The 25,587-nt window shown below is 38.7% G+C and overlaps 1 protein-coding gene across 1 annotated transcript in view; it reads left to right on the top strand.

Annotated features, from left to right (window-relative positions):
• The first annotated feature begins 97 nt into the window (after nucleotides 1-97).
• Nucleotides 98-25,587, top strand: part of LOC134789641 (ADP-ribosylation factor 6) — a 79,872-nt gene continuing 54,382 nt past the window's right edge. The window contains exon 1 of the mRNA XM_063760232.1: nucleotides 98-254. The gene's annotated coding sequence lies outside the window, so the exon portion shown is untranslated. The remainder of the gene's footprint in view (nucleotides 255-25,587) is intronic.

Genomic DNA, 25,587 nt, shown 5'->3' with positions numbered 1-25,587 from the left:
TGTTTCATAAAATGGCAACAATTCTATACGTTTATGGTTTTGTTCCCTCATGTTGTCACTACTGTATGATGCAACTTCAAGTCATTGCGCGTAACGCATTTCCAAACACGTGGCGCTAGTGTTCTATCCATTCTAAACAAGATTGTCAAATTGTCAATCGTGCGGATTCGTGCGTGAATGTGGAGTGTTTTGTGTTGTGAGTGAATGGTGCTTGTGGGTCGTGGAAAATTATTGCCTATTGCTACTGTTATGCGGTAAGTTTCTCTTCAGTTTGTGCTATTTATTTGCATTATTTACGTTTTTGTTCTGAGGTGAAACCAATAGGAAAGCACGGCCGCCATACATTGAGTGGCCGTCATCAGCCGTTATTTGACCGCCATCGCCCAAGCTACCGACAGCGACTCCGCCTTTTTCTAAAAAGCGTAGCATTTACCGCAGAATTTATCGACTAGTTTGACTCATTTTGTAGGGTTTCGATGTTACTATGTCAAGTTAAAGTTTTTGGTAATCATTTCCGCATGAGTTAACTTTAAAGTTTGCAAAGTAATGTTGCCGCCTCTGCGATGATTCACGTCACAATGCGATTATTAGAATCACTCCAATATTTTACCACGCTTATAATTCGTACTGACGGTTGGTCGAGTGATTATGCGAGTATGCATAGCAAGTTAATGAATGAATTGGTTACAAATACCTTGGAATCAATTGCTACTTGACATTCTCTGCTGCACGAAGCTGCCGGTTGTTATGCTAATGTGAATTATGAAATTGCCGTGTATTGGCCGTAACTCTCAATAGATCAATTGTTAAATTGAATGTATATGGATTCTACTTCACACTGTTATATAAAGATCAATTTATCCCTTAGGTACATGAATTTAAATGTTTGAGTAACCAGTATCTAATAGGAATTAGTATTTTTTTATTTAGAATAGGAGAAAGCTGATACTTTCAGTCAACTTCACGCGAAATTCTACAGAGGGTTTATCTTGCTTTTACTACACGAAAACAAAATCCTATAAAACTAGTTCAGTAACATCTTAAATAGGTACACCAATATCTACCTTTTTTCGCTTCATACTCTGATGTTATAATTATATGTTGTAGTTATATTAATATGTCAGAAAACAAGTTCAAAGCTGTAATAAAAGATACTTTAATAAAGAAAGGCTATTATAGAGTAGACAATTATTTAACTGATAAACACGTATGGTTGGGTACCTTATCTACAGTCAAGAGTGGCATATAAGTTTAATTTTAATAGGCTTGTTTATTATATGTAAATAATTTTATTTATTCTCAACAATTTTTGACTTTCAAAAAGTGTTCTGTAAGAATCTATTTTGAATAAAAATATTATGAATTATAAACATGATTGTTGTCTATATCTCACTACAGAGCCTGAATACATAATAAAACATACATAAACTAAACAGTAATTGCTTACAAACTTAGAAGATTGTTACCCGCAGTAACTATGTTTTGGTCATTAGTTAATGGGTATCATTGTCCATTAAAGTTATCAGTCAATGTCACTCGAGTGCTTTTCTGCTTATCATGCTTAACCATTGTGTTTTTTACTAACAAAACTAATTTTGTCATTTTTTTTCCACAATTTCCTTAATATGTTAGACTCTTTTATAAATAACTAGCTTTTGCCCGTGACTTCGTCTGCATGGAATTAGTGACAGCAGCTAAAGTAGGTATAGTGCCTGGATAATGCTAATAGCAATCATTCAATTCGCGCCTTGCTTACTTCAACTATTAGGCAATTCACTAACTCTTTCAATTCCACCCCCCTTTGCACTGTCTTCAGGGATGATTTCCGACATAAAAACTATCCTATGGTCTTCCCCGGGACTCAAACTATCTCTACACCAAATTTAAGCGTGAAGAGGTAACAGACAGATATACTTTCGCCTTTATAATATTAGTATGGATTGTATTATGTTAGAAAATTATTATCAAAATTGTTGATTTTGTTGCTATGAGGAAGTTAATGATAATAATGTTTTGATGTACTTGACACTGACGCATGTTCATAACTTCATAGTACCTACCATCAACCACTTCTTCATAGTACCTTATTACAAAAGGCGTAAGGTCCACCAATGTACAGTTAGGAGTGTTGCTGATTGTACAGACTTTTAGGTCAAGGAAGTAAGTTTAAATAAAGTGAACAAAACACTTTATATTGAACTACCTACTTAATGTCAAATATTAATTTAATTATCCTAGACTGATCAGAAATAATCATATTTTGTGTTTAGGTCATAAAGGATATTTTATTTAAAAACTTTATTAAGTTTAAATCAGCAACTTGTTGTTAGAGAGTAACATTACAAGATTTAAAACTTTGAACAATACACTCTTTTTTAGGGTGTTTGTGTAAAAACAATGTCAACTAACAAATTTTGAGGACATCTATTTTTATTGCTATGTACTACATGTATGTCAACACCTTAAAGTGTATATTACACCAAGTATTCTAACTTCAGTCAGATTCATATATTATGTATTCTCATTTTTTTTATTGACTTTATTTTCTTTTCCTTTTGTAAGAATTTGATATGTTTTCTGAAAGAGCTACGTATTTGTATGATGCCATGTACATATATGTTTTTTTTAATCAAATTTCTATAAAGTAATATACCTACTGTGTATAATTGCATGAATTCTATAATAATTTAAATTGTATTTTTCTTATTTACTCGTAATGCATGTTAATTATAAGATGTAATAATGTTTTGAAAAGATGTGTCCCGCCGAGTTTGTTGCCGGTCCCATATTGGGATACCCTCCTCCAATTGAGGGGGGATTTAAATTTTCTCGAGGCAGAGGTGTAGGGTTGGAACCGGTATAGCTTTATTTGACGTTCATAAGCACATTGTAGTATGCCTACTTGAATGAACTATTTTTTATCTTTATCTAACATACTTAGGTCATACTGAAAATTCCTGGACTGGCCACTTAGAAAAAATAAGTAGTCTCATATATCAGAATCCAGAAACTTTCAGTATGGCCCACATACAAGCTCATATGACATTGCTTTAAAGGTTAACTGAAGCAGTAAGGTGAGTTTATCAGGACACCTGCTTATCTCATGTAAATATACCTGTTATATTATCTGTTAACGTAAAACAAGGATTCTTAGGTTAATGAAGTCTTATCTACACTAGACTAGATAACTGTCTACGGTAACCAAAATCATTACAGTTACTCAACCTAAAAGTCAATGTAATTAGTGTACCGTACAAAACTTTGTTCACGGTACACTTATGGGATCACTGGTCTTGCAAATCAGTTAAATTTGTTTTTTTTTTTCTAATTAAACAGCCTTATAGCCTAGGGTGTACCGGGTCCGGTAAAAAGGCCTTCCATTCCACTGAAATTTAAACTTTATTCTGTTAAATCAAAACTGCATTTGCCTTAGCAAGTTTTGATTCGTGCCGGCTAGAGGTTAAAATAAATAAAATAATACAAATTATCCCCCATTGGCATGGTACAGTAGATGCTGGCAGCATTGTCCCGTTGTATCGCGTAAGCGAGGAAGCTGCCAGCTCTACGGTCGCTGGTGACGTCCCTTATCTTTTTATTTGAACATATTATTTTTATCAGATTGTGTCCTTCATTAAATTTAAAACAAACATGATCTTTGTTGACCAACAAAGTCTAGTTGTCTCTGATTTGTCAGAGACGATGAAATGAGGCCAACTGATACATGTGTGTGATTCACAGATCATTTCCCTATTAGATTGATCATATAAGGGCTCGTCCAGAAATCATGTGATCATATTTGGCCCACTTTTGAATTTTATTTGGGTATGAGAAGATTGTTGTCTAAGTCATCTAAGATTCGCTGACGACATAGTGCTATTTTCAGAAACTGCCACAAGCCTAGAAACCATGATGAGAACACTAACTGAACAAAGCAGCAAAGTAGGACTGGAAATTAACACTAATAAAACAAAAGTGATGACCAACAGTTATGAAAAGCCTATAATCATTGGTAACGAGACAATAGAGTATGTTAATAACTATATATATTTAGGCAAACAGGTATCATTTTCGAAAACCAGCAACGAAGAAGAGGTTAACAGAAGATCAACTATAACCTGGAAGAAGTTATAGATTTCTTTAAAATAAAGAAATACACCAACAAAGTGAAGAGAAAATAAGAACTACGCAGAGAGCTATGGAGAGAAGTATGACGGGGCTGCGGAAAATATACAAAATAAGACACACAAGAATCAGAGAAAAAGCCAAGGTAACCGAGGCTCTTACCCATGCTCTCAAGCTTAAGTGGAACTGGGCTGGCCATGTATCCCGCATGACAGACAAAAGATGGACCATACAAACCACAAAATGGAAGGGACCACACGGAAAACGCCCCCCCGGCAGGCCGAAGAAACGCTGGTCCGAAGACATTACCCAAATAGCCGGAAAACATTGGATGGAGACAGGAGAAGACAGAGAAAGATGGAAAAAACTGGAGGAGGCCTTCAACCAGAGAGGGATCCATATAAATAAATAAAACAACTAGTTCAAAAATACATAGCTAAACTAAAATGGATATGGAAGAAAAGGCTATAATAATAAAATAATGAGAAGATTGTTGAGTTCTGTTTAACACATTATGTCTTCTCGAACCCCCCACCCCCATCGTGATCATTCGTGATATTTTTCGGTTACAGGTGATAATGGCGTTAGTTCCAACTTATTTAGGTACTATTAAAGTACCCGAAAAAAAGTCTAGTGCTTTCGTTTCGTCTGTAGAGTTCCTTTTATAGCTAAAAACTAAGGTATAGGACAGAAGTTTAACAATAAATCACGAAATAACAATTGAAAAGCGTAGGATGCAATTGAATAGTACCTCCCATGTTTTATAATTTTTAGACAAAAGAGTAACGCTTCATAAAGCGTAGTCTATGTGCGGTAATCTTACTAACTACAATTACACGCATCACACGACCGTATACCTATGTCCACACTGTCAACTGATCGAGTGTTCCTGAACCTTATTACAAAGACTTAAGGTTCTCCGAAGGTCAGTCAAACTGTTAGTACTCATCATAGGAATGCTGTTCACATTCGTGTCACATGCTGAATTTCCATTCTCACTCGACCCAGTTGGCGGTGTTCTTCGGTCGATAGTTGAACTACTGACATGATGTTGCATTTTAAAGGTCGAATACCTAACCACTTAAAGGCCTCCTAGCCTAGTAGTGACCATACTTACTATAAGCAGGGGGTCCCGTCCCGGATTCGAATCCTGGTAAGGTTGTGTGTTTATCACGGATATTTGTTGGCGACGAAAGAAACCTGTACACTCCTTTTTTGTAAAAGCCTATACTGGAATGGAATCCCTCCAGAAAACCTCGTCAGCGAATTCAATCCACGGCCGCAGCGTTCGCGGAACAAAATTTGTCTGGTCTGGACCCGTATATCCTGTATTGGTACCAACAAAAGTTATTGTAAGTAGTTATTCTTTACCTGATTTTTAAGAAGCAAGAGTCTTACTTTATCTCTGTATTGGGGCTAAGTTATATTTCATAATAACCATGGTTCTCAATCTCAATATGGCGCCCTATAAAACAATTTGTTTACTTCGTTAAGCGCAGGAAATTGGTAGCTTGTTGAAAATTAATGACTGGCAACATACTGAAACTACTGTATTGCAGCATTTGCTAACAAATCATAAGTTTTAGGACATGTACGGAACATTGTGAGTGATATTTGTGTTATTAAATTTTATATAAAAATGGACACGCCAAAGACTTCTTTATAAAGACCATTTCTAAATGCATCTTTTTGGCAGCCCATATTGACAACGAACAGTTTTGCTAAAAAACGGCACAATTGTTCAGTATATGTACAGATTTCCCTTGTTTGTCCCTTTGTCAAGATTGAGGATGTCAAGTTTTTAAAAACCTTAACTTAACCACTAAAAGTTAGCTAAAATTTTGGAGTTCGGCAGAAGAAAGGGTGGGTGCTCTCTCTCATATTAGCGTTTATCCCGCTTGCATCCCCCGCTATTGCTGCTAGAGGAAAGGGCAGATTATGCTGTAGCTAGTGTAGCTCCAGCATATGGTGGCGAGTTATGGGGCTAGTGGCTTAGAATAAGGGATTTTATTTTGTGTAAAATGACCGACTACAAAATGTCTGGACTTTTGTTAGGATATTGCATTTTTGCCGCCAACCAACCATCCATTTTTTCCATATGTAATATTATACTAGTTAAACCGCCGCTGGCTGGTATGACACGGACGGAAGCACGTCCCGTACACTGATTATGCGTCATAGATCATCGGTAATCAGAAGCGGAATTAATCTGCAGTTTGCATTTAAAATATATATTTTTCTACATACATCAATATTATGAATACATTATACTTATACATACAGTTAGTAGCATAACTGAGTCAATATCAGTACTTCAGTAAAATGTAAATAATATGATGACAAACAAATTTGCCTGAAAAAGCTATATGCAGAATATCTACTTCTTAAGTGCCGCTACAAAACTTTATTACAAATGATTTTCTTCTGTCTAATACATTTTTCTTAATTACATACTGAAAACTGTAAAATTTGACCTAACTTATTTTTCGCATTAAGTACTTAATTTTTTTCTTAGGCATACTCAAGTATGCAAAACTGCTTCAGTACTAAATAGTATCTAATGGATAAAATTATTATTTTTATCTGCAATAACATAATGGTTCAGTCAGTTTATCAGTGTTGTAAACCATTAATAATAAAATAGTAACTGAATAACTAGCCTTTTCTGAAATAATGAAAGAAGCATGTCAAAGTGATGCACATTGACTCAGTTATGCTACTAACTGTAGGTATAGAAATACGTAGAAAACATCCATAACTATGTCATGTGAATAGTTACAAGAAATCATGTAAATTGAATAGTCTATCATTTAAAATTACCATTTAAAACGCAAATTAATAACTGTATCTAAATTGAGCCTAAACCGGATGGCCGGATTTAGGCCAACAGGCCACTAAAATGTTGAATGAACAAGAACTGGTTGATAGAGGAAAATCACACGAGCTATATTTCGAACAAAGTAGAATCAGCAAACTTGGTTTTTCATAGTTACGGAATGTATATATACACCGTGTTTTTATTGAATTCTGTTAACTTCGGGGTATAGTTAAGTACGTTTATAAGAACTAAATGGCATAGTTAATTTTCAAAAAAAAATTTATTTTTTGTTTTCTTTTTTGTTTTTTTTTTGTTTAAAAAGTAATTAAATGTAGCGGAGCTCCCTGAGCACGCAATGGTTAAATAAGAACACTATTTAGGTATATTAGAATTATAATATTAAAGAACGTACATCTCAATGTAAACACCTAGATCGAGTGACAATATAATGTCAAGCAGACAAAAATTAGAACATAGGCGAAATACAAAATTCAAATAAAATTATCATAGACATACTTACATCATCATGAGCCAGTACAAAACTAGTTCATGAATATAAGTATATACACATTACATTGAAATCTAATTTTAACACGCCCTCTTAATGTGTATAAACTGGATAACCCCAGGCTTGAGAATAAACTAATAACTAAAACACAATAATATTTAAGACAAAGAACTAAATAATGCCTAATCCAGACATACAAGCGTAGTGCTTTACCTTCGGCAAAGCCTTAGTTAATATGTCCGCCAACATGAAATCCGTTGGCAAATAAACTAACTTAATGTCCCTATTCTCCTTTAAAGCATTTCTAATAAAATGACATCTTATATCAATATGCTTGCTTCGGGAATGAAACACTGGATCATTGGCTAGGCAGATTGCTCCCTGATTGTCCGCATTTAAGGTTACTTGTGCAAACTTACCCAATCCGATTTCAGTTAGCAAGCTGTTCAAATACATCGCTTCCTTCATCGATGACGCTAAACTAACGTATTCTGATTCACAAGTGCTCGTCGCGACACACTTCTGTTTCTGAGACTTCCATGAGGCCCGTCCAAGAGGAGACAATAGTCACACCCCAGTTCGTGACCGCCACTCCATTGATGGCTACACGGCAAGAGATAGTGTCACCATGTTCCGGGGCTCTCGCCCACCCCTCCCGATACTACCACCTTCTCCATTGACAAAAAATGAAGACATTTCCGTTTGTTCTGCACTAGTCCTAGAAGTTCGTGAGCTGCGGAAAGAAGTACGAGACCTCAGTAATTTAAAACTTGAACTGCAAGAACTAAAAGCACAAGTGATGGTTACATCTTTCTTGCAGCGTAAGGTTGAAGAATACGAAGAGAAAATTGCAGCGAAAGATCTTATCATAAGTGACCTTCAGAATAAAACGATGGCTTCGAAACCTAGTCCAAAGAGGGTCCGAAAGCAGAAGGCAAACAAGGCAAAGAAGCGGGGACGGATAACAGAGGAAACTGTCATAACAGAAGAACCCGCACCAGCAGGTTCAAGGTCAGATATTGCAATAGGTGAAGCACTCTCCGACGGAGCGAAATCCACGCCTGAAAAGCCTGCCAGCTGCCCTTTGATACATGTCCCACAGGAAGGTGTAAAAAATACTGACCTAGAAGGAGACTCTGTCCTGTTTTGTGACAAGGACGTCTTGTCAAACACACCCTCCGATGGAGTTCAAAGTCGTAATGGTACCGCAAGGGTGTCCGGGGGTGGCAGCCATCCTGGCAGCGACGACCGTGGACACAGACGTGGTAGCAGAGTCAACGGACACACAGTGGGTCGAGCGGGCGCCGAAGGTGGCATTTGCCGCGGCACGGCTCCGCCCGGCACAACTCTCTTATCTGCCGCGGAGCGTCTGCAACAACTGCATCTGTGCTACGTCCAGGAGGGTACTACAGCGGAGCAAGTACGTGAGCATCTGAACACTATCTGCGAAAGTGACGTGTGTACGGTTGAATCCCTTAAGCCCCGTGGGAACTATTCGTCTTTTAAACTTGGAGTGCCCACAAAGTTCTCCGAGCTGGTGCTGTCAGCTAATAACTGGGCCGAAGGAATTTGTATTAAATATTGGCGACAGAACTTTCGTTCGGGCCGGGGGAACAGCCGCATCAGCGGCCCGCCCCCGGCATAAAAAACTTTCGTTTTATTATCAAAATGTTCGGGGATTGCGATCGAAAACAGATATGTTTTTTATGAATGTTAGCCAGTGTGGTTGTGACATTATTGCGTTAACGGAAACATTCTTGACAAGCTCTGTTAGCGACGGCGAGCTTTTCCCCAGTGGGTGGCGAGTCGCGCGCCGAGACCGTGCGGGCGACGCTGGCTGGGGCGGAGTGCTGCTGGCTATACGGGAGCCATATTCCATGCGTGTTCTCCATGATATCGATGGGCTTACGCTGGACATGGAATTGTTGTTTGCTATTGTTACTTTTAAGAATATTCAATTTTTATGTTGTGTTGTATATTTGCCGCCAAGCTATAATGCCGAACAATATTTGAATGTTTTGACATGTATTGAAAATGTAGTATGTATGTATCCTGACCTGTGTTTTATAATGTTCGGTGATTTTAATCTTAATTCGTGTAGTACTAATGTAAAATCTGATTTTGACATTTTCTGTAATTTTTGTAAGCTGACTCAGTATAACAACATTGTGAATGAACTTGGAGGTATGTTGGATCTCGTGCTGAGTGATCTGGATGGGAATAGAGTCACGGTGTACGCGGGAGTTGATGAAATGTTAGTTCCTATGGATGCATACCACCCGCCACTTATGGTTTCAGCCACACTGCCGTGCGGCATACGTTCGCCGCTGCCGATGGTGGCCAGTCCCAGTCTGGACAGGAACTAGCGCGCGATTTTCTGTAATTTTTGTAAGCTGACTCAGTATAACAACATTGTGAATGAACTTGGAGGTATGTTGGATCTCGTGCTGAGTGATCTGGATGGGAATAGAGTCACGGTGTACGCGGGAGTTGATGAAATGTTAGTTCCTATGGATGCATACCACCCGCCACTTATGGTTTCAGCCACACTGCCGTGCGGCATACGTTCGCCGCTGCCGATGGTGGCACCGTGCCCGCGCGCTAGTTCCTGTCCAGACTGGGACTGGCGTAAGGCAGACTATGAATCACTGTATTTGGCCCTTTCTGCTACTGATTGGACCGATCTCTTAGACGCCAATAATGTCGATATTGCTGCTGAAATGTTCTATACCAAACTTTACTCCTGCATCAATAGTTTTGTTCCCCTAAAAAAACGCCCTAGATACCATTCCAAATACGTTTATCCAAAATGGTACACTAAAGAGATTATACATTACATCAAACTCAAATATTTCCATTTGAAGCGATTCAGGAGTGAGGGCAAAGATTTCAATAGACATTTGTTTAAATATTATAGAGCGCACGTGAAATACTTAATTGATAAAACTTATAAGCAACACATAATTAATCTCCAAAATAGTATTGGAATTGTTGTTTGCTATTGTTACTTTTAAGAATATTCAATTTTTATGTTGTGTTGTATATTTGCCGCCAAGCTATAATGCCGAACAATATTTGAATGTTTTGACATGTATTGAAAATGTAGTATGTATGTATCCTGACCTGTGTTTTATAATGTTCGGTGATTTTAATCTTAATTCGTGTAGTACTAATGTAAAATCTGATTTTGACATTTTCTGTAATTTTTGTAAGCTGACTCAGTATAACAACATTGTGAATGAACTTGGAGGTATGTTGGATCTCGTGCTGAGTGATCTGGATGGGAATAGAGTCACGGTGTACGCGGGAGTTGATGAAATGTTAGTTCCTATGGATGCATACCACCCGCCACTTATGGTTTCAGCCACACTGCCGTGCGGCATACGTTCGCCGCTGCCGATGGTGGCACCGTGCCCGCGCGCTAGTTCCTGTCCAGACTGGGACTGGCGTAAGGCAGACTATGAATCACTGTATTTGGCCCTTTCTGCTACTGATTGGACCGATCTCTTAGACGCCAATAATGTCGATATTGCTGCTGAAATGTTCTATACCAAACTTTACTCCTGCATCAATAGTTTTGTTCCCCTAAAAAAACGCCCTAGATACCATTCCAAATACGTTTATCCAAAATGGTACACTAAAGAGATTATACATTACATCAAACTCAAATATTTCCATTTGAAGCGATTCAGGAGTGAGGGCAAAGATTTCAATAGACATTTGTTTAAATATTATAGAGCGCACGTGAAATACTTAATTGATAAAACTTATAAGCAACACATAATTAATCTCCAAAATAGTATTGTGAATTGTCCGGCAAAGTTTTGGGATTACGTTAAGGACAAAAAAAGGGAACGACATCACGGTGATGACTCTTTTCGTTTTGATGGTGAGATAGTGAGTGGGCAGGGTGCTGCGGATGCCTTCGCTAAGTACTTCAGCTCAGTGTTTCAACAGGACAAGCCATGCCTTGACGCTGCAGCGGCGGCGCGTGTAGCTTACTCCTCGAGCGACTCAAGGTCGATCTCAATTCCCTTTGTTTGTGAGACTGACTTCATGATGGCTATTAAGTGCCTTAAACCTCGCTCATCTGGAGGGCCAGATGGTATCCCTGTATTTTTGGCTAAAGATTGTGCCTCTGCCTTAATGATTCCTTTGTTGCACTTGTACAACCTTTCATTAAATCAATCCAGATACCCCAATTGTTGGAAAACCACCAGAGTTACGCCAGTTCCTAAGGGAGGTCCGGACACTGATGTTACCTCTTTTAGACCCATAGCAGTTCTACCAGTGTTCGGAAAAGTCTTCGAAATGGTACTTAACCGCCATATAAGTCGTCAGGTGGCTGATTGTCTGCACCCAAGCCAGCACGGTTTCCGTAAGTCCCGGTCTACAACAACTAATCTCGTAGCTCTCGCTGACTATGTCTGCAAAGAGATGGATGAGGGACGCCAGGTTGATGCTGCTTACTTCGATTTCAGGAAGGCCTTCGACCTGGTCGATAACGACATTCTGTTGGGGAAACTAGCGCTAGCTGGTTTTACGCCGAAACTTTTAAAATTCTTCGCGAGTTACATGTCCAACCGGCAACAGTATGTCAGGGTGAGCGGCTTTGAATCAAAGGATTACTATACCCGGTCTGGAGTAAGTCAGGGCAGTACTCTGGGGCCTACGCTGTTTCTCCTTATGGTGAATGATTTGCCTGACGTAGCTCGCACTGCTAAATGCCTCCTTTTTGCTGATGACCTGAAGCTGTTCCGAGGTATCAGTAGTGTGCCTGACAGTGTGGCTCTGCAGGCTGATATTGATGCTGCAGCTGAGTGGAGTGTGTTAAATCGGCTACCTTTTAATGTAAATAAGTGTAAGGTGATAACTTTCTCACGCAAACGTTCGCTACTCCTAACTCAATACAGTTTAGCTGATGTCACCCTGGAGAGAGTTAGCGAAATCCGCGACTTAGGCTTAATTCTTGTGGATAAATTTGACTTTCACACACATGTCATTAATATTAGTAAACAGGCTAGTAAAATTTTAGGATTTGTTATGCGGATATGTAAACAGTTTCATGTTGGAGTGGCTAAAGTTCTATATAACGCATATGTGCGCAGCAAATTAGAGTACGGTGCTATTGTCTGGGATCCTTACGAAGACAAGTACTCTCTAATGTTGGAGAGAATACAGCGCAAATTTGCTCGCTGGTTATATAAAAAAGCCTATGGGTACTATCCATACCTCTATCCCTCCATCTTTGTCTCGGGGATGGTCGGGCAGGATACGCTTGAACTGAGGAGGAAATTCTTACTCTTAGTTCACTATCTCTCGGTCGTTCATCATCGAGTCGACAGCCCAGAGGTGTTGGAGAGGATGGGATTGGTAGTTCCTAAGAGGGTACCCCAAGATGTGGACGGAGCGGTAGCGCCGCGCCGCTGGCCATGCCTGTTGCAGCGGCCTTCCGCTCGCACATGCTACGCGAGGCACGCTCCTACCTCTCGCGCTTTATGGAGCCTACATTCAATGCTCGCTCAGTACGCAGATGCCGACATGTTCGCTAATAGTTTAGCATACCTATGCAATACTGCTAGACTCTTTCTCAATTCTAAATATTGTAAGTTATTGACTGAATTGTAAATTTTATCTTTGTCGACATTATATAAATCTAAAATATTGTACCTAATTAATTGACCGAATTTGTAAATTTTATCTTCCTTGACATTTTATCTGTTTGCATGTTTTTTGGAATGTTTCTGACATGTATATATTTTTCTAGTGTGTAAGTGAATTGGTGTAGTACTGTAAGCTTGCACTTTATTAAATAAATAAATATAAATATAAATAAATATAAAATATAAAATATAAATATAAATATAAATATGACACACATGCACCACCTAAGACAAAAGCATAACCAGAATATGAACGCCTATCCAATGCACAACCTCCCCAATCTGAATCGGAATATCCCTCTAACGACTTACCCGTTTTTGTAAACATGAGACCGTACCCCTTCGTCCCTTTTAAGTAACGCAATACGCGGTTTGCAGCAACCCATGCTTCTTTATGCGGAGATTCCACAAATTGTGCTAACTTTGAGACGGTATTTGAAATGTCGGGCCTTGTCCCCACGGATAAATACATCAAACTTCCGATCAATTCCCGGTATGGATATCGCTCTTTTGATTTTACATCACACTGTAACGGTTCAAACTTCAAGTTCACTTCCATTGGAGTCGATACGGATCCCTTACAGTCCTCAAAACCAAATCTCTGTAAAAGATTTTCAACATATTTTTGTTGTGACAACTTAATTTTGCCATTGACATTTCTTTCAATGTCAATACCCAAAATATATTTCGCAATTCCGTAATCTTTGAGTTCGAACTCGCTGGCCAGTTCCTTTTTAAACTTTTCTATACAAACCTTATTTTGTGAAGCTATCAAGATGTCGTCAACGTACACCGCAACAAAAAGTTTGGTATTTATGTCTATATTTTCAAAGTATAGGCATGGTTCATTTAACGATGGCCTTAGTCCCATGCGTTGAAGCTGTTCGTCCAACCTGGCATTCCATTGACGTCCAGCCTGTTTCAACCCATATAATGACCTCTTAAGTTTGCATGCATTACCTCCTGCGCTAATATCGGTTAACATTTTCTTAGCCCGTTCATGTATGACGGATCCTTCTTCTTCTAACTCCAAGAGCTTCTGTAGACTCTCCTTAAGTAGTTCTGGTATCTCCATATATATCTCTTCGTCCAATGTGCCATTTAGATAGGCGGTATTAATATCCACTTGGTGAATTTCCATATCGAGTTCAACTGCGAGTGCTGTTAACAATCGTATGGTATCTAACCTAACTACCGGAGCAAAAGTATCATGATAATCAACACCGTATTTTTGGCTGTATCCTTTCGCTACGAGTCTCGCCTTTTTCTTTTCTGTCTTGTCGACGTTCAGTTTAGTTGTTAAAACGTAGCGGCAACCTACAATGGCACGGCCGACCGGTCTTCTTGCAACTTCCCAGGTGTCATTCTTTACTAGGCTTTTTATCTCCGATAAAATTGCTTCATCCCATTTCTGTTTTTCTTCACTTGACAATGCTTGTTTTAAAGTTATTTCTGCAGCACCAGCGAAGTCTTGGCAATCAGAATATTCCTCTATGCTACTTTCTACTTCAATCTCCAGAGGTTCCACCTCTTTAGCTGCATCCGCGAAATCTTGGCAGTCAGATGATTCCTGTACATCACGTTCTGCTTCAACTCTCTGTTTCACTTCAACCATTTGATAAATTTTTCTTGGTCTTCCAATATGTCCTCTTTCTAAGCGCGGCCTACCAGGTCCTCTCTTCATAATCTTACTTTCTTCACTATGAGAGCCAACATCTTGCTCAGGAGTATGAGATGGACCTGCAATCGGTACGAAATCTACTGTTGATACTTGGATGTTTTCTGCGTGTGGTTCTAGTTGCTCCAAATGACTTCCAACTTCCTGAACCCTCTCTGTTTGTGTTTCCGTTTGTTCACTTTGAGGAATGCAGGTGACTGGTTGCGTGATATTACCTTTGGGGGTAAAATTTATTTCCACTAAGTTGGGTTGTGGACTCTTATTTACATAGGTCTGTACCTCATCATTTCTGACTTCCAGTGGATCTAACTTAGGATACTCACACTCGTTTCTCCGCTCAATGAATTTTTGAAATCTGACATCTCGAGATACAACAAATTTTCGTTCTTTCGGCAACCAAATCCTATATCCCTTTCTGTCACTGGGGTAACCTACGAAAATACCATCCATGCCACGTGGAGCAAATTTGTCCCTGTTCTCTTCTTTATTCAAGATGTGGACCCTAGATCCGAAGGGTTGCAGGTAATCTATCTTAGCAGGTCGACCATACCATTTCTCATACGGTGTTTCACCTGCTAAGGTACTTGTGGGACATCGATTGCGGATATGACATGAAGTCAATACAGCATCACCCCAAAATCCTGGTGAGAGGCCTGATGAAAGTAACATGCATCTAGCCATTTCCGTTAATGTCCTGTTCATCCTCTCTGCAACTGGGTTTTGCTGAGGTGTACCAGGGATAGTCAACCTTCTTCTTATACCTTCATTCTGCAAATATTCATCAAACTCTCTACTGCAATACTCTCCAGCATTATCTGTGTGAAGGTATATAATTTTCTTACCAGTCAAATTCTCAACATGATTCTTATAAATCTTAAAGAAATTTAACGCTTCACTCTTCTTAGTGAGCAAATACACTTCACACCATCTAGACGAATCATCAATGAACGTGATAAAGTATTTTCCTCCACCGAGGGCTTCATGACGCATAGGACCTACAATATCCGAATATACAATCCTCAATTTTTCCTCACACGGTCCACTACCTCTCGGGAATGGAGACGCAATCATTTTCCCACTTGCACAAATACTACAATCATACAATTGATTTAAATCAGTCATTGCAAATTTCACGCCAGCTTTGTTCAATAGCTTTGCCAAATCTCTTCCATTTAAATGCCCAAAGCGCTCATGCCACGACCTTACGTCATCATTCTTTCCAACAATTACTGAAGCAGTCCCAAGTCGTTCTTCCATTTGATAAAGGTTACCTGAACGATTTGCGACCATAACAGTATTGCCACTGTCATCCAGAACATGAGCTGAGTATTTATCGAATATAACACGATAGCCCCTATCTGTAATTCTTGCAACTGAAATCAAATTGCATCTTAGATCCGGAATAAATAAAGTATCTTGCAATTCTACTAATGTTTTTAATTTGTCGTTGCATGAAAGTAACCTTACTGTGCCCTTACCTTCTACATTCGCAGACGTATTTGTAGCTAAGCTTAGCTTACCGGATACAGGTATCAGAGAATTGCCAAATTTAGGAGCCTCATTGCAAAGGTGCGAAGTGCACCCGCTATCCATGATCCAGCCCTCATTCCCGTTGCACGCAGCAGCCTTATTGTCTGAAATACAATTAAAAGTTACAAGACCAAAATTATGATGTTGCGTATCGCGGTCGGACTTTGACACATACTTATCAGAACTGTCTTTGTACCGTTCCTTATTGTCATTCATTTTGCATTCGAAGGCTTTGTGGCCATAACCTTGACATTTCCAGCATCTACCTCTGAAGTCAGTTTTACTGGCTCCACTCACTGGCTTAAAAGTTTTCATTTTTGCAATAAAAGCTCCATCATCTACGCCTTTCTGCTTCCTCGAACAAAACTCTTCGATGATTTTTACCTTTAGAGCCTCTGGATCTGGTAATTCATCTCTGGACTCGATGGCGCACCTAAAATTTTCGAAACTTGGTGGGAGACTGTAGAGGAGCATTATGGAGATTAAATCGTTGTTCATCTCAACCTTCATGTCGGCTAGTTTATTCCTTACGTCAAAGAAATGCATGACGTGCTCCCGGATGTCACCATCTTCTTTCATCTTGTGGAGCAACAATTGTTTCAACAAAGTCGCCTTTTTAGCGGGTCCTTTGGACGCATGCACGCTTTCTAGCTTCAGCCACACATCTCGCGATGTCTTGCAGTCACGCAAATGCCGCAATTCGCTAGGACTGATAGCAAGTATGAGGTCCGACTTAGCCTTTGCATCTCCGACGCTCCACTTGAGCGCTTCTTCCGGCTCGTCTTCGGCTTCCGGCTGCAAGCTACTCCCATCCACGTAGCTCCAAGCATCGTTTTTTACAAGAACCGCTTCAGCTTGAATTTTCCATGTCTCATAATTTTCTTGTGTAAGCGGTTCTATTCTGATAGTAGTATTCATTTTGTTAGCCTCCCTACGCCAACACTACTTCTTCATCAAACACACGTACCTCAAATCAAGCGTACCTAAAACAGACTCGACTGCAATTTTAAATATACCTTGGGCTCTCTGGGCCCATAACCATTGTAGCGGAGCTCCCTGAGCACGCAATGGTTAAATAAGAACACTATTTAGGTATATTAGAATTATAATATTAAAGAACGTACATCTCAATGTAAACACCTAGATCGAGTGACAATATAATGTCAAGCAGACAAAAATTAGAACATAGGCGAAATACAAAATTCAAATAAAATTATCATAGACATACTTACATCATCATGAGCCAGTACAAAACTAGTTCATGAATATAAGTATATACACATTACATTGAAATCTAATTTTAACATTAAATGTAGCATATAGCGTTGTTGTAACACGGGCATTACATTTAACTCAACCAAACAATTGAAATCTGTGACATATCAATGTCATTTCGTACATCAATCGACCGAGATTGTACTTAAGTTTAGTAGCAAATGTATGAACTTATTTTAATCAATATGTAAGCCGGCCCTAAGGCAAGTGTACACGCTTGTAGAGGCCTTATAGGAAAAAAATAAATTATGGATTATCTCCGAAATGGACTTAATTAGAACATCGGTGTCTTTGAGAAAGTTACTTGATTTAAGCTCAGGAATGCACCCTTGAAATTAACGGAAATCAAAAAAAACACGGTGTATATAGACGAAGTTCTAACTATATTTTTGACTTCTGAAGTTCGGAACACGGTCCATATTGGCCCCGACGGAAGACCAGGCCCCAATTTCACCACGGTGACAGGTGCGACAATTGTAAAATCACTGTTGCTGACGTCACAGGCATCCATGGGCTACGGTTACTACTTACCATCGGGCGGGCCGTATTCCTGTTTGCCACCATCATTGTTTTATTAAAAAAAACTTTATTATATCGGAAAAAAACAGATATTTCTTTTGCGAAGTTTCTGACAATTGTCAAGATTTAGAAGAATTGTAGGTAATTCTTGACAGGTAATGAGTTACTTATATGTCGGAATTTCGTGACAATTGTAGTGTTTTTGTGACAATTGTCATAAACTTAGCAAGAGAAATATCTATTTTTTTCCGATATAATAAAGTTTTTTTTTAATAAAACAATGATGGTGGCAAACAGGAATACGGCCCGCCCGATGGTAAGCGGTAACCGTAGCCCATGGATGCCTGTGACGTCAGCAACAGTGATGTTTTACAATTGTCGCACCTGTCACCGTGGTGAAATTGGAGCCTGCACTTATCTATCATTTATGCCATATCACTAATAAATAACAGATGAGGGTATATATTCCTTATAGCGTATCTCCCACTATTATAAACAATTGCAACACGTAGAATTTGCCACAACAAAACAACTGTAACCGTACTGTAATTGTCCCTTTGTCGACGTCAAGATATTTCCTTATTCCATCGTAATAAAGGGCACATGTATACATATATTTGACCCCGGCCCTACGACTGCTAATTATTCCAACTGGCTAATTAATCACGAGTTATGTTATGAATCATGGCGAGCTTACAAAAGATTGCGATGAGTAATTTTTGGTTATTACTCTGTTTCCAGGCAATTTGGCAGCGTTTATTAGGTTACAGAATTTTTAGATTGCGAATAATTATTGTTAGAAGTGATTATAGTAAACTTCTTATCTTACCAAAATTTTGTACGTCCGTTCGTTTTGTTAGTTCAACGAGAATAGGTTAGAAATTATATTTATAAAACTAACATTCGAAGCTTCGTAAACGCGATGTAGAACAAGTATGGGCGCTTCATACAAGTTGTATGATTCGTTGTATGATAACTATGCGAAGTGACGACATCTGCTGGTAGTTTGTGGCACGATGTTGATGTCTACATTTGAGAAAAAAATACCTATAAATAACTGTCTCCTATCAACATTCTTTGATCATTCGTCGCGACAGTTGCGTTCCTCATAAAACATTACATTCATATTCACATCGCGAATAGTAAGTGGTAATGGTAGGAACATTAACCCGTAGTAGGGAAATTATACCTTTACTTACCTATCCTGTAATTCTACATTGAAAATAATATGTACACGGGTCGCTTTCGTGTTTAGCGAAAATTAATGGTTTCTGTCAAGTATTTGTGAACCGTGGTAACCTATTTTTTTTGTAACTTGTTTATTTCAAAAATTATTAATGTATGTCATTATGAGAATCTACTACATATACCGTCAGCAGCAGAAGTTGCTAAGCGGGCGAGGTGTTCAAAATTACCTTTGACACGCTCTTATTCTCTTAACAATAAAGCCGCGTCAAGATCATTTTCAACACCTGGTCCGCTTAGCAACTTCTGCTGCTGACTGTACATACATATTTTGATGATTTTTCATGAAAATCAGATCAGTTTGTAAAGTAAGAGTGCTTAGAGTAGACTGAATCAAATTTCCTACAATTTTTGTCCTCACGGTTTTACTGTAAAATCAAAAATGGCCGAGTTATTCAAGAAAAACCGTTTTTCGAATATACACAAGATCCTGATTCAGTCTACTTTTTGAATTTACACTCCCAGTGACCCCCCCGAGGGACCTACGAAAAAAAATCCAAGAACTGATTATTCACGGGTAGGGTCGGTTTTTTGGATATAATGACTGGACTAACTTGTAGAGAATCAAATTTCCTACAATTTTTGTCCTCACGGTTTTACTGTAAAATCAAAAATGGCTGAGTTATTCAAGAAAAACCGTTTTTTTGGAAAAAAAACCATTTTTCGAATATACTCAGGAGCCTGATTCAGTCTACTTTTTGAATTTACACTCCCAGTGACCCCCCCGAGGGACCTACGAAAAAAAAATCCAAGAACTAATTATTCACGGGGTCAAAATCTATAATGACTGTACTATAAGCTAGAAATTCAATTTTGCTGTTCGCTGATTCGTATGACAGCGGGAATCGATTTTGGGTGGCACTTACCGTGTGTACTTATGTACCTGACCGAAATTATATAGGTACTTTCTTACACAAATTTGTCGATAAACTTCAAACTCGGGTAAATCCATTCGACCCTCTCGGCAAATATCTACCCTAATTACCTTTTCTTAATATCAAAATCGCATAATCTGACAGATGGATTTACTCTTATTCATATGTGCATTTAGATAAGTAGGTACAGTTACAATTCGATTGACATCAATTTATGCAAAACAATGTGTATTTTGCAAATGTCTAAAATAAACGTCGAATAATATTCAGGAAAAGAAATATGCTATACGATTCTATTTTTATCAAAGATCAGAATCTCTAAGAAACCAACTAAACTCATTTCGCGGTAAGGTTATGTAGGTACTTATGTTGTTGGTATTAAATACAACATCATTTTGAGAAATATAAAAAAACAGGCACCCCACGAACTTTCATTTTCTTGCAAACCAAAAAAACAGGGTTAAGCTTCGCGTCTTCCTGTTTACCGTGATTGTTATGTTAATTAGGCCCATTCATCTTTCCGCGTGATATAACAATTTGGGCCATATCAGCCGTAAGTGAGGCTGCCGTGCTGTTTCGTATCAGATGGAGTTACCTTGTATTTTTCGTAAATTCACGGTTTTTGGGGTAAGTTATAAACAAGCTTTATTGCTCAGTTGTGCGAAGTAGATGGAAGTTTTTTTCCCATACTTAGGGCATACTGAAAATTCCTGGACTGGCCACTTAGAAAAAATAAGTCGTATCATATATCAGAATCCAGAAACTTTCAGTATGGCCCACGTATCCCATAATCCTCCCATAATCCAAATAATATCCCATAATCTTCATTTGAAAATGACCGAGTCAAGTATTTAAAAAATAATTCTAGAATTAGTGAAACGCTATCAAATTCAACGTCAAAGTCGTTTTAATATTAACATCGTTTTGAAAATAGCTTCTGTACTGTATAATATGTATAACATTATAAATAATAGGTATATAAAATAACCATGAAACAAGGCCCTCAGTTACTTCCAGTTATACGCCGTTCCAAATAACAATTTAGCTAGTGAAATAACCAGTTGCATAACATTCCTGACTAAACCAATATTCTATAAACTTCCATCCACTATCTCGAGATTTCAGTTTAACATTTCATTTTCCAATGTTTCTAGAAATAACACGAACGACCTATATATAACCCCCGACCTATCAGCTATAAAGGCTTGTCTCGGGGATAAAGGTTGAATATATTTGGACACGCCCCAGTTTTGAGCGGTTCGTTCTGGCTTGACAGTTTGCAGATCTTTCATTATGCAAGAAGCAAAATGTATTTTGAATTGGTGAGAAATAATTTTGATAAAATCAACAGTGTCATGTCATGTGGGCCCATTTTTGTTTTGTTATGTTTATGTATTTCTGTATTCGAGTTAACCGTTCTGTGCAATACGAGCGCAACTTTTCCTATGTCCTACAAAATAATCCTCTGAGTAACGAAAACGTATGGTATTTTAGTAATAGGAAAAAAGGCAAAAATATGGACGCTCTGGTACATTCAACAAAACATTTTCTTAAGAGCGCTATTACATTTCGGCGTTGAGCGAGTTTAGGTATTTTACGCGCTGCGGCAGGCCGTGCGAGCTCAGTATGCCGATCCCTTCTACCACACTCGCACTACAATGATGGATTAAACATTCTTGATCCTTCGCGAAGCATATTGAAATCAACCATAACAACACTAACTGTGCTTAACTTTTAAAGTCCTAAAACTGTTATTTGGTAAGTACGAAAATACTAAATTCAGTGCAAATGTAAGTGTGTGCAGTGTTCATAAATTAATTTTTCATCTATTTTTGACGATTTTTGACCCCCCCACCGCTCAAATCATCCAAAAATCATGCTTCGGATGACTCTGTTTCCTCCTACGTCATACTACCATCATCCGATGTCCAGACCCCCCCCCCCCTCCTTCCATTTGAAACGACGTAATTTATGAATAGCCCCATATTCGTACTTATGAAGGTATAAGTCGAAATAAATTATAGGTACTCGCTTATTTACATGTTTCGTCATAGCATTTGGTACCTATAGGTTGTAAAGTTTGTATCAACGAGGGTTTAAAAACGAACTAGTATTGAGGATCTGATGATAATGATGATGATTAAGGTGGTCACGGATACCAATCAACCATGTAGTAACATGATTAGGCTCGTTTGATTCGTCTCAACAAGATCTTTGACACTGAAGATACACAGGGTCTGATGATGGAGCTGGAAGGTGGCCACGGGTACCAGTCTATCATGTAACTAAACCACTTCGTGTTTGGGCTCGTTTGATTCGTCTCAACAAGATCTTTGACACTGAAGATACACAGGGTCTGATGATGGCGCTGGAAGGTGGCCACGGGTACCAGTCTATCGTGTAACTAAACAACTTCGTGTTTGGGCTCGTTTGATTCGTCTCAACAAGATCTTTAACACAAGACAGTACTCAGGGTCTGATGATGGAGCTGGAAGGTGGTCACCATTACCAATCAACCATGCAACTAAACCACATCGTGTTTAGGCTCGTTTGATTCGTCTCAACAAGATCTTTGATACTAGGTGATACACCAAACACGAAGCCCAAACACGATGCCCAAACACGAAGCCCAAACACGTAGCCCAAACACGAAGTGGTTCAGTTACGTGATAGACTGATACCCGTCGCCATAGCTGGGCATTAACTCGTTAATCCGTTAATCGTTAATTAACGAAGTTAAGTTTTCGAGTAACGGATTAAATTTTAAGTTAACTTTAAAAACCTGTAACGGACTTGTTAACTTCCGTTAACTTTTCTTAAGTCCGTTAATCGTTAATACCTAAGTACCTACTCACACCAAGGCCGCGCGCTGCCTCAAATATAACACTAGTATACCTTCAAGTGCTGCTGTGGAACGCCTGTTTTCGGCGGGAAAAGATATTTTTTCTCCAAAACGGGCGTCGCTATAAGACGACAATTTTAATATCACTCATGTTCATGAAGGGGAACATGCACCTTATGGCATATGCTAGCAAATGATATTTTTATTGGCTATGCTATTATTAATTAGTAATTATTACCATGTTAATTAGTAGATTAGTCTTTAATAAAAATCAAAATTTATGATTATTTCTTATTGCGTATATTTACGATTTCGAGTTAACGATTAACGATTAACTTTAACTTCCGTTAAAACTTTTGAAAAGTAACGTTTTAACGTTTAACGAAGTTAACTTTTTATTTAACGGATTAACGAAGTTAACTTTTTGATTAACGGTGCCCAGCTCTGCCCGTCGCCACCTTCGAGCTCCATCATCAGACCCTGAGTAGTATCTTGTGTCAAAGATCTTGTTGCGACGAATCAAACGAGCCCAAACACGAAGTGGTTCAGTTACATGGTAGACTGGTACCCGTGGCCACAGTCCAGCTCCATCATCAGACTCTGAGTACTAACTTTTGTCAAAGATCTTGTTGCGACGAATCGAACGAGCCCAAGCACGAAGTGGTTTAGTTGCATGGTTGATTGGTACCGGTGACCACTTTCCGGCTCCATCATCAGACCCTGAGTACTATCTTGTGTCAAAGATCTTGTTGAGACGAATCAAACGAGCCCAAACACGAAGTGGTTTAGTTGCATGGTTCATTGGTACCGGTGACCACATTCCGGCTCCATCATTAGACCTTGAGTACTATCTTGTGTCAAAGGTCTTGTTGAGACGAATCAAACGAGCCCAAACACGAAGTGGTTTAGTTGCATGGTTGATTGGTACCGGTGACCACCTTCCGGCTCCATCATCAGACCCTGAGTACTATCTTGTGTCAAAGATCTTGTTGAGATGAATAAAACGAGCCTAAACACGAAGTGGTTTAGTTGCATGGTTGATTGGTACCGGTGACCACCTTCCGGCTCCATCATCAGACCCTGAGTACTATCTTGTGTCAAAGATCTTGTTGAGACGAATCAAACGAGCCCAAACACGAAGTGGTTTAGTTGCATGGTTGATTGGTACCGGTGACCACCTTCCGGCTCCATCATCAGACCATGAGTACTATCTTGTGTCAAAGATCTTGTTAAGATGAATAAAACGAGCCTAAACACGAAGTGGTTTAGTTGCATGGTTGATTGGTACCCGTGACCACCTTCCGGTTCCATCATCAGACCCTGAGTACTATCTTGAGTCAAAATTAATACATATAGAATGTCAGGTCGTTTCAAATATTTTTAATCCTGTCCGGTAGTTTATTAAACTGTACCATTATAAATTATAATACTATAAAAACAGTGCTAGGATCAAAGTCTCTCGTTGCGGTTTACACGCACACAGTATAGCGTTTTACACGGCGCCCGCCGCACACAATGATAAAAAATCTCGTTGTCGCCGTTGAAAATGTGCGGAGCCGACCGACACACGTCCTGCCTCTACAAGCTCTGCCGCGGCACTGAGCTGGCGCAGCGCGCGTCATCGGTAATATAGAGTAGTTTTCAAAAAATTGACAAAAAATTATAGTAGAATTTCATAAACACTAATGTATACCAACAGTATAAGCAAACGTTGCAGATTGCTTGAGTATGAAAATGACTTCGATATTAAGTAGATTTTCGTAGGAATTGACACTTGTTTCGGAGAGAAAATTGAGTTCGTTTTACTTTGATTTTCTCTTTCTCAAAGGTGTGTAGGAAAAATATCGTTTGATATGCCTAAAGTACAGGGTATTAGTAATACAAAATAGCCAGGTTTAGCAGAGTAAACTTCTCAACATTTCCAAATAAGAGCTTGCCATTCAGTGCTTCACGGGGTTTTTCGGAAACGACCATCAGAAAAAAAATCATTACTAATTTAATAAGTCCTTTTTCTAATATTTACAACGATATTTAAAAAGATAAGAAGACGCTTTTACTGGAACAAGTACTCATTGTTTCTAATAATGAGCACAAAGTCCTGAATTTCGTCGACTAGTATCATCAATTTTGCGTTATTTCGACTTTTCTTGTAAGAGCGCTCTTAAGATTTTATATCACACTGTTCTAGTAAATTGATAAATCTCATACCATCCTTCTAACTTTGTATTCAATGATACTTACACAAAGTAGATATTATCGATCGATAAATTCAACAATAGTTTCTACGTCCGCCATAATGAGGATGATATCACCATTTGGTTACGCTTGCGAACTTTAATAGCCTATAGTTACCAACAAATTTAATCGCGGTATGTAAACAGATTTTTTACAAGAATATAATCACGTTCATGGACGATAAATAACGGTTTGTACAAAATTTCAAACAATACCCCAGAAACCGACAGTACTCGCTAGTCGGGCAACGACGTGCAACTCAATGCCGCACGCCGCG

Source organism: Cydia splendana, chromosome 4 (genome assembly GCF_910591565.1).
Source record: "Cydia splendana chromosome 4, ilCydSple1.2, whole genome shotgun sequence".
Taxonomy (NCBI): Eukaryota; Metazoa; Arthropoda; class Insecta; order Lepidoptera; family Tortricidae; genus Cydia; species Cydia splendana.
Note: the sequence above shows the minus strand (reverse complement) of the source record. Positions and strands in the feature narration are given on the sequence as shown.